General features: G+C 42.0%; 1 protein-coding gene across 1 annotated transcript in view; it reads left to right on the top strand.

The window, feature by feature from the left end:
* The first annotated feature begins 2,703 nt into the window (after nucleotides 1-2,703).
* Nucleotides 2,704-10,182, top strand: part of Herc1 (HECT and RLD domain containing E3 ubiquitin protein ligase family member 1) — a 151,997-nt gene continuing 144,518 nt past the window's right edge. Inside the window, exon 1 of the mRNA XM_028781433.1 lies at nucleotides 2,704-2,800. The gene's annotated coding sequence lies outside the window, so the exon portion shown is untranslated. The remainder of the gene's footprint in view (nucleotides 2,801-10,182) is intronic.

Genomic DNA, 10,182 nt, shown 5'->3' on the forward strand with positions numbered 1-10,182 from the left:
GGGAGAGGGGGATGGGGAGGGGAGGGGAGAGGGGGAGGGGAAAGGGGAAAGAGGAAGAGGAGGGGAGGGGGAGGGGGAGATGGAGAGGGGAGAGGGAGGGCAGAGGGAGAGGGGGAGGGGGAGGGGGAGGGAGAAAGGGGAGTTGCCTCTCTGGTGTGGCCACTGTGTACATCTCAGAGAGCTATCAGGACAAGGATCCATTATGACAGGAGGCCTTGGCCTTGAGAACAGGTTTCCAGTTTTCTAGGGGAGATCTCTGCGGAATGTGGTGGTAGAGGCGAGAGGCTGATGTTGACCGGGCTTTAACAAGTGCTGATTAGAGTACTTGTGTTTGGAAATCGTGGTATTCAAAGTAATGATGAAAAGTAGAGTTTCCTTGCTGACGTTAACTCATCATTGTACGTGGGGCAGAGAAATGGCTCAGTTAAACCGAGGGCAAAGGAGGACATTTCTTTTTAAAAAAGATTTATTATGTTTTTAATTACATCTGCGTGTATATGTGCACACCTGTATGGGGGTATGCACATGTGAGTGCAGCTGCCTGCTAAGGCCAGAGGTAGCAGATCTCTCTGGAGCTGGAGTTGCAGGCGGTTAGGAGCCTCCTGATACAGTGCTGGGAACAGAACTCAGGTCTGCAAGGCAGAGAGTGGGAGAGAGGGAGGGAGGGAGAGAGAGAGATGGTGGGAGAGAGAGAGAAGAGAGAGTAAAGGAGAGAAGGAGAGAGGAGGGGGAGAGGGGAAGAGATGGGGAAGGAGAGAGAGAGAGAGAGGGAGAGAGAAGGGGGCAAGGGAGAGAGAGAGGGAGAGAGAATAAGAGAGAGAGAGAACGAGATCACAAAATTATATAGGGAGGAGCCTCTGGGGGAAGGGCCACCCAGCCACTGGACTGGAAAGTTGACGTTTGGGGGCAGGGTGGGACAGGTACTGAGGGATACTGGGAGAACCTGGAGGCCAGGTCTGCTTTGATATGAAAAATATGCACCTCAGTTCCTTGTCCACAGGTTTAAAAACATCTAAGAGCATAAAAATCACTAGCAACAGTGACAACACTCCACACTAATCCGCCTCTCATATCTAGACCAGAATACGGATCTTACACAGAACTTTATATGTACCATTAGAAGTTCCACTTAAAAAAAAAAAAAAAAAAAGAAGTTCCACTTAGTGATTATCTCAGATCTGAAACATAGCAAACTTTTTACTCCCTAGAGGAACCCTTAACAATAACTAATATTCTGAATGAACAAATTAGGAACTGAGGTCCAGGGAAGCCAAGCAAGTCATTCAAAGTCACACACAAAGGTGAGAGTCCAGAATTTTAGCTTTGGTCTTGGGCTAAATTTGTATGTTACACATCTCCAATTGAACCGAAGGGGTATATGCTGTCTTCTGCCTATACCATATAGATAGATGTGTATTTTTCTTTTTCTTTTTGAGACAGGGTATCATTGTGCAGTTCTGGGTGGTCTGGAACTTAGTATGTGGACCAAACTGGCCTCAAATTCACAGAGATTGCCACCCCACCCAGCTGCTTATACCATGCATGCACATGTGTGTGGGTCCAGCAAAACAATTTTTAAAAAAAATATTGTATTTAGAATGCCTCCCCCTTCCCCAAACGCCTTTAGTCCCAGCACTCAAGAGCAGAATCAGGCAAATCTCTGAGTTCCAGGCCAGCTTGGTCTTCAGAGAGTTCCAGGACAGCTAGGGCTATGCAGAGAAACCCTGTCTTGAAAACAAAAACAAATGTATGTGTCTGTGTGGGTATGTGAACGTGAGAGCAGATTCCTGCAGAGTTCAGGAGTGTTAACGTTACAAGTGGTTGTGGACATCCTGCCTGCCTTGCTGAGAAGTGAAACCAAGTCCTCTTTAAGAGCAAGCCCTCTTAATCACTAAGCTTTCTCTCCAGAAAAAAACCTTTTGCTGAAGGTAGCTACAAAGGGAAGACTGGGAGTCCCAAGTACAGAGACATCTGACAATCTGAGCACCTACATCTATGCTAGACGTTGGGAGAGACGAACAAAAGCTAGTCGGTGTCCTCAGAGAGCATCACTGTGTAGGTCAGGGTCATGACCTAAAGGTCAAGCCTCCCGCGTTCCTCTGACAGAGCAGAAGTTGGTCAAGTTAAAACACTTGCTTGGGCGTAAACGTCATCTGCCAGGTTAAGGGCAGACTGTGATGGGAGATAAAGGGAGTAGGGCGCCGGTCGCGCAGCCGAGATAAAGGGGTGTGGCCGGACCCCAGCTTTTCCTCACGGTCCTCGGCAGCCCCGAGACCTCGGTAGCACTCGGAGCCGGATCCTCTCGCGGACTGTCCTGTGCTCATCCCGAGCACATCCATGCTCGCCTGATCCTTCGGCGCCCTTTGTGAAATGTCCCCAATTGTTAGTTCCCTACGGGCACACGTGACTCCGCGAGGACTGAGAGGTAAGAGACGTGGGGCGGTAGAGTTTGCCCCAGAACCCTCACAGGAGGGTCTCCCGGCCCCCAAAGTTCCCACGGCTGTCCCACTCGTGCCTAAGCTGACACCTTCTCTCCCTTCTCCTCTCAGGTTGCCTCCCACCTCCCGCGCGAAGCCGGGAGGAGGCTAGACCAGCGCTACCGATCTCGCGAGAGTTCCCCATAAGTCCCGCGAGACTCGCCTGCCGCTGCCGCCGCCGCCTCTTACGTCTTTCCCTTTGACAAGTCGCCGCCGCTGCAGCAAAAAAAAATATAAAGGACGCGGCTAGCGCAGCCGCTGGCCAGCCGGGTGCCGGGTGCCGGAGCCGCACTCTACCGCCTCCAGCTCCCGACCCGCGTACGGTAGGCAACGCTTCTTCATTCGCCATCTCCACCTCCCGACTGTGTGCTTGGCTGGCCCGGCTGAGCCGCCGCTCGGGGCCGTTCCGGGGCCGCCCGCCGAGTGGGGCCGCCGGCTCCCGGTGGACGGCGGGCGGAGGCCTGAGGAACCCCTGGCTCCCTTGGAAGCTGTTAGAAGCCGAGCCACCCGCCGGAGGGTCGAGGGAACCGCCCCTGAATCAGCTTGCAGCCTGCGCCCCTCAGCTCCTCAGGGGTCGCGTCTGTGACCTTCTCCCCTTTATCCGCTAACGAGCGCTGCTCCCTTGGCTGGGACCCTGGCTGGGGAGCGGCTCTCCGCGCTCTTGATCTCGAGGAGAGTCGCGACTCAGATGCTCGCAGTCGCCGGCCGATTTCGGAAGGTGGAGGTTGGAACCATGTGTCTTTCTCGTTGTCTGTGCTTTTGGGTGGGGGCTGCTCGTCCTTTGCGGTAAACCTTTCTCTCAAATCTCTCATCGGGATAAAATAACCATTTCTAAAGCCCCTGCTACCTGGAGCGGAGACGAGGCGGCTGTTGTGTCGTCTCCAGGGTGAGAGGTGGCGGCTGGTGATGATGACAGGAGCTAACCCTGGGAACAGTGATGGGTGACAGGTTCCCGGGAGACAGGAGGACAGAAGCTTGGTACTTACCTCTCTCAGGAGGTTATGTAAAGACGCGATGTATGTGTGCATGCATGCATGCATGCATGCATGCGTATGTTAGCTGTGGAGCACAGGGACAGAATCTCCATCTGCGTTAGTTTTAAATACGTGTGTAATACTTTGAAGGTGTATGTATATAGGTAATCAAATAAGAGTGGTGGATTCCAACGAATTAATAACCCATCTCCAGAGATAGCATTTCGCTGTTAATATTTTGGTATATTTCTAACAGACCCTTTATGCTTTGTTTTTTAACAGTACCTGGCTTGTCCTTGAATGGTACTTCCTTATTTTATGTGTGTTCCCAGAATGATTTGTTTTGAGTCATTCCTTTGGCCCACTTCATTAAACCCAGCTACTTGCTCAGTATCACCTGGCTGCTCCTCGCCATCGCCGTAATTCATTGTGCTCAAATAGCTTTAAAAATTAAACTTTAACATTGTTCTTTTTTGGATATAATATCTGAATATTTTTATATTTTTTGTTTGTGATGAGTCCGCTAAATTGGGCCAGTGTTGATGTAAAGCAAGAAAAATTAATTACGATGAGGGAAAAATGAGCTTCAAAGTTTAAAAAAAAATTGCTGGTGATGTGCCTTTGATTATATGTTTACATATCTGTGTATTTGTACAAGCAAAAGTGGATAACCTACGTGCCTGTATTATGGATAAATGCATATGTCATTCATGCTTGTCCTCTGCACCTGTATATTTGTATATTTTAGGAATAAGCTAAAATATTTTGTCATGTTATTTGAGAAAAAAACAGCATAATGTAGGACAAAGAACAGTCAATTATATTTTTCCCAAATCACAGGATTGAATGGCAGAAAGATATCTAGGAAGGTTGGAAACCTGGCATCTTTCAAAAATAGAATAGATTATCCATTGTCACTGAAACGAATGGCCTTTTAAGGCCTCTTGGAATCAGCAACTTTTAATGAATTTTGCTTTCCCTAAGGTTCTTATCACTTTGCTTCTTAAATTTCTGGATTTGCCACTTACTTTCAGTATTGATCCATTGATTTGCTGGTCATGTAGTTTCTCTGCAGTCATGCTGGTGGTATATGGAGGAGAAGGCAAATGTAAATGTATATCTTAATCTCATTAATGTAAACATGTGAAAATATTTCATTTAAATGGATTTCACATTTAAATGGACAACACATCTAAACAGCATGTGCTGTTTTTTGAGTTGGACTGGCTAGTAGAAGATACATGTAATAGTGAAAGTCTTAGTGTTGTGAGCAGAATGCCTGGATTTAGTGGGCCGCTGATTTTAAAGTGGACTTTTAGAATGTAAGTGGTAATATTGATGCTGAATTGGGAGTAAGGTAGAAAGTTGTGTCAGGTAAAAAGCACACTTGTGAAACAAAACTCGAGCTTTCGGTGGAGGCAGAACGGTCAAGATTTTCAGGGCAGTCTTGGCTGTGTGGGAGATATCAAAAACATGTGAACAAGTTCTTGAAATTTTGTAGATAAACAACCATAAAAGCAACAAACAATTGAATAATTTGCTTTAATGTACCCACAAAACAGGTTGTTAGGGATACCTTCTAAATATCATCAAGACCTTGAACAGAGAATATTGGTTGAGTCATTTAAAAAGGAGATTGTAAAGTCAGCAAAGTCACTTCAGCTGGTATTTTTTTTTTAAACTAAAAGGAGCACAAAATAGGTACTTAATAGATGCCCTTCTGATTTTTTTTTTACGGGCCCTTGTAAATTAATGGGAATATTAAATTCCAGAGGAGATCTACCAGCAAATAAATATGATGCCTGAATCAGATGGTGGTTAGGTTTCTTTTTCTCTTTTTCTTTTTGATTCAGGAGCTTGTACAGCTTAGGCTGAGTCTGACTCTAGCTGAGACTGGTCATGAGCTCCTGGTCCCCTGCTTCTCCCTCTAAGAACTGAGAGTACTGAGGATACAGGCATGCAATGCCATACTTGCTCGTTTGGTTTGTTTGGTTTTTTGAGATGGAACCTTACTTTGTAGACCAGGCTGGCCTTGAACTCAAGAGTTCTGACTGTCTCTGGGACTCCTGGCCAATTTTCAAGTTTCTCACGACTTTCTGAGTATTGTTTGTTTGTTTATTTTTATTTTTGTAGAAATACTCTCATTTTTGTCTCATTTGATACTTTTGTCATGATTAGATTGAGGTTTTGCCTGTTTTGATTATAATGATGATCTGTATCAATGCATTTTACTAGGGGGCCCATGATATTGATGTATCTGGTTACTTATGATATTTTAACCTTGATCATTTGTTCTGGTGGCTTGCTTCTATTGGGCTATTCTAGGTGAGGGTGCTATTTGTCCTTTTGTAGTCTCTTTGATATATTAATATATATCTTGTAGGAGGTTCTTCAGAACTATAATGTTTCCCTCAAACTTTCTTCCCTTGTTAGTATTGTAGCATACATGGTTATGGTATTTGTAGGTCCCTTATTCTTCTGTGTATGAATTGGACTTCATCTGTCAAAGGACATTTGTTAATTTAGTTATTTATATCACTGTGGTAGTGTGGATATTCATTTGATTCTACAGACTGTTGTCTATTATGATAGTATTATGTTGTTCACATTGTTTCAGCTTTGGCCACTATGTGTGTGTGTGTGTTTGTGTCTGTGTGTGTGTTGATTAAAGGACAACTTGTAGGAAATGATTGTCCTCTTCCACCATGTGGATCTTGGGGACCCAATTCAGATTGAAAGCCTTGATGACAAGTACCATTAGCTACTGACCATCTCACCTACTCCAGTAAAATAATTGTTTACAGTCTATTAAATATTAGACAAAATCTGTTATGTTTTGGATAGGTTAGAAGCAAATACAGTGCAGGATTTTTTAACCCTTTTCTACTCATGATTTCCTTTTGTCAAGTTTTTAGGTGACCCTGAATAAGTGGTTATATAAAGAAAGTAAGTATACAAATGAGACATTTACTGATAAACATAAACTTATTTTAAAATAGCTGTTTTTGTATGCATATGGATTTACTAAAGATGAGAACAAATTTGAATACTGAGAAATGAGTTTGTTTATTGACTTTTATAAAAGAAATTAAATCTTGACTGAACATGTAATACATGTTCATGGAGCATCTTTCAGGATTGTTTTAGAGTTGATCGATAATTTTGTTTTTATGGTCAACGGCATTGAGATTGCTGCTTCTCATAAATTCATAGTACAAAATTGCAGGAGTATATTTAGAGCCATTTCAGAAATTGTCAGAAATTCTGTCCTAATTCTGAGTCAAAAATATTTAATGATTTTTTTATGTGGAAGTCAAGCCAATTTTAAAAATCAAATGTTCTAACATAAAGCAAATCAGAGATACAGTAATTTGATGCTTGTGTGCTGAGGATTGATAATAAAAATATTAAAAGCTTTGTTTTCTGTAATTAAAACTATTATATTTCTATAAAAGCACAACACTTTGTTTGCATGGTAAAAATACTGCAGTCTGTAATTTACAGTAGTCTCAGTCTGAGCCATGGTATTTCCAGCATTGCTTTTTGGCATTGCTCAGTGCCATGGCATGCATAGTACAAAGCACACACATTTTAGCTTCAGTGGAATCACAGGATGCATCATGGGTGAATGCTGCCAGAGACACCTTGGGTTTGTTCTTGTGTCTGGAAACCTTTCACTGTAGCTAAATTTTTGGCCACCCTTGAATTTAGTTACATGATGGAATCACTGCCCACAGTTTAAGAATCGTACTATAAGGGACTAGAGAACAATAGATTTTGTTATCTGCCGGGGGTGGGGTGGGGTGAAGAACTCTGGAACCTATCTCCTGAAGGTACTGAAGGACAACTGTATTTATTCCTCTGTGTGTTAATGACCATGAGTTTATATCAATACTTTTTTCTCCAACACTGTAAGTTGTTCTGGCCCTCTGTCACTCCTATTTGTATTTTTTTTCCTGTGGCAGAAGCCTGAATCTCAGTATCATAACATATTTGCTAACTTTTGGAGTATCCATCAGATAGTTACTTGCTAACTTATGAAAGGTATTCACAAGGTTATCTGTGTGCAGTTTTTAATCTTTATCTTTAGCTATTTAGGCTAGCTGTTTTATTCTCTGCTCTCTTTATTATGGCTGTGTTACTTTTGTGCAGTGTAGTGCAGGTCCTTTGTTGCTTCTTTGTTTTCTCTTTTGATTGTTCTCCGTCCTGGTTGATGTTAACTAATTATTGTTATGGATAATGATGATGATGACTTCAGATAGGATCTCCCAAGTGTCTCACACTGGGCTCAAACTCGGTATTCTCCTGCCTAAGTGTTGGGATTATAGGCTTGTATCATCGTATGTGTCATTATTGTCAGTTTTGGTTTGTGAAACAGTACAGTTACTGAATGCCACTGCTGTTGGACTTTACTATTTAAAATGATTACTCAGAAGTGTCCCTCTATCCTATGGTTGCATTCCTCAGTCTCTAGCTTTGTTTCTACCTCTTTTCCATGTTCATTAAGGAATCCAGAGTTTAAATTTAGTTTCAGATTTATCTCTTCAATTATTTCACCAAAGTGAACAGATTATATGCTTTTTAAAACATTAAACCTGTGTTTTCAGCTCATGGTACAAATATGGAGGTCAGAGGACAACTTGGAATTGGTTTTTTGTTTACATGATTTATGTCTCAGGGATCAAACTTAGATCATCAGGCTTAGTGATAAACACCTTTGCTTTGTGAGCCATCTCACCAGCCCCTATGTTTTCTATTATTTTTTTTCCTCATATAATTTTTTAATTGACACACAAACCACATAGCATCCCTTTAATTTATTTACTTATGTATTTTTTAAAGGTTTATTTATTTTATGTGAGTACACTGTCGCTGTCTTTAGACACACCAGAAGAGGGCATCAGATATCATCACAGATGGTTGTGAGCCACAATGTGGTTGTTGGGAATTGAACTCGGAACCTCTGGAAGAGCAGATGGTGCTCTTAACCATTGAGCCATCTCTTCAGCCTACTTACATAATTTTTGAGACAATCTTACTATGTTGCTCAGACTGGCCTCAGATTCCTGGCCTCAAGTGACTCAACTGCCTCTAGTCTCCTGAGTAGCTGGGACTACAGGTGTATGCCACTTTGCTTTATCAAAGTTCTCCCTTTAAAGTTTACAAGCCAGGTTTGTTTGGTTGCTTCCTTTCTTTTCAGACAGGTCTCCCTCTGCCTCAAACTTGAGGTTCTCCTGGCTTCTTTTAAGTACAGAGTCACAGGACTTAGCTGTTGTAGGTTTTTATTATTTCAAAGTATATTCACAATGTTGTACCACTTATCACCTCTGTCTAATTCTAGAACATTACCCCCAAAAGAAACCTTGTGATCATTACCAGTCATTTCCCTTGTCTGTGTTCTGTTTTACTTTCTGTGTGGGTTTGCTTATTCTATTCTAAGTATTTTGTGTAGATGGAACTGCACAATATGTAGTCTTTTGTTCCTGATTTCTTTAGGTTAGTATAATTTGTTCAGAGTTCAGGTTTTCCCCCACTACCTGAGTCTGTTGATGGACATTGGTTTTTTTTTTTTTTTTTAACCTCTCAGCTACTGGGAATATGTTACTGTGAACATCCATATATGTATACACATACACACATACATACACACATACATACACATACACATACACATACATCTTTCTAAAGTATATGCCTAGGAGGCAATTCCTGGGTCATGCAATTATTTCAGATAGAGCTTTTTTTTTTCCTTTATGTGGTGGTGCTGGGGTTTGCCATCTTATGTTTACTTTTTTTTGTGGGACTGCTCCCTGCTTTCCTTTGTGTGCATATGTGTGCTATAGAATGAGCCCAGGGCCTCATTTTACTAGGTGAGTACTTTTCCACTGAGCTACATCTCTAACTCTTCTTATTCCTTTCTTACATGAAGAGAACTGTAAAGATTGGTTCATTCTTTTGAAGTTATATTATTTTCATACACTTGATTCTTCTTCCTTTTTTTTTTTTTTGTTTTAATTCTTTTTTTTAAAAGATAGGGTCTTACTCTGTAGGCTGTGCTGGCCTGGAACTCACTGTGTAGATCGGGCTGGCCTTACACCACAGAAATCTGCCTACTTCTGCCTCCAGAGCATCTTCATTTTAAAAAAAATAGTTGCATAGATATAGGTATATCTGTGTATGGCATTTAGATTGTTCTTGTATTTTTCAGTTATAAACAATGTTTCTGTAAGTGACCATTTGTATATCTTTTTTATTATTAGAAGTATATGGTATATCACTGCCCCAGGTGCCAGGAACACAAATTAAAAATCAGGGTTGAGGATGTAACTCAATCCTTGTCTAGCATGTGCTAGGTACTGGGTGTGATTGCCAGTACTGACTAACAAGCTGATACATTCTTGCATTTAAGAAGACTATATTTTAGTGGCTGGATGAATAATTAATGGTTCTAAGGAAAACATGCTAGGTGCTTGATTGTGAATAGAACCAGTAGAGGTCTGTGCAGTTTTAAAATGTCTTTGATGCTGATACAGACCTCAGGTAACACTTGATTTCTGGTGATTGAATATGTTTACCAATTTATGGTCTCTTAATCAGTTAATTCATTAATCATTTTGCTGTACATGGATTGAACCCAAGGCCTTGTGCAGGCTTCGTAGATACCCTGGAACTACATCCTTAGTTCTCTCTCTCTCTCTCTCTCTCTCTCTCTCTCTCTCTCTCTCTCTCTC

This window comes from Grammomys surdaster, unplaced genomic scaffold, assembly GCF_004785775.1.
Source record: "Grammomys surdaster isolate TR1022 unplaced genomic scaffold, NIH_TR_1.0 437, whole genome shotgun sequence".
Taxonomy (NCBI): Eukaryota; Metazoa; Chordata; class Mammalia; order Rodentia; family Muridae; genus Grammomys; species Grammomys surdaster.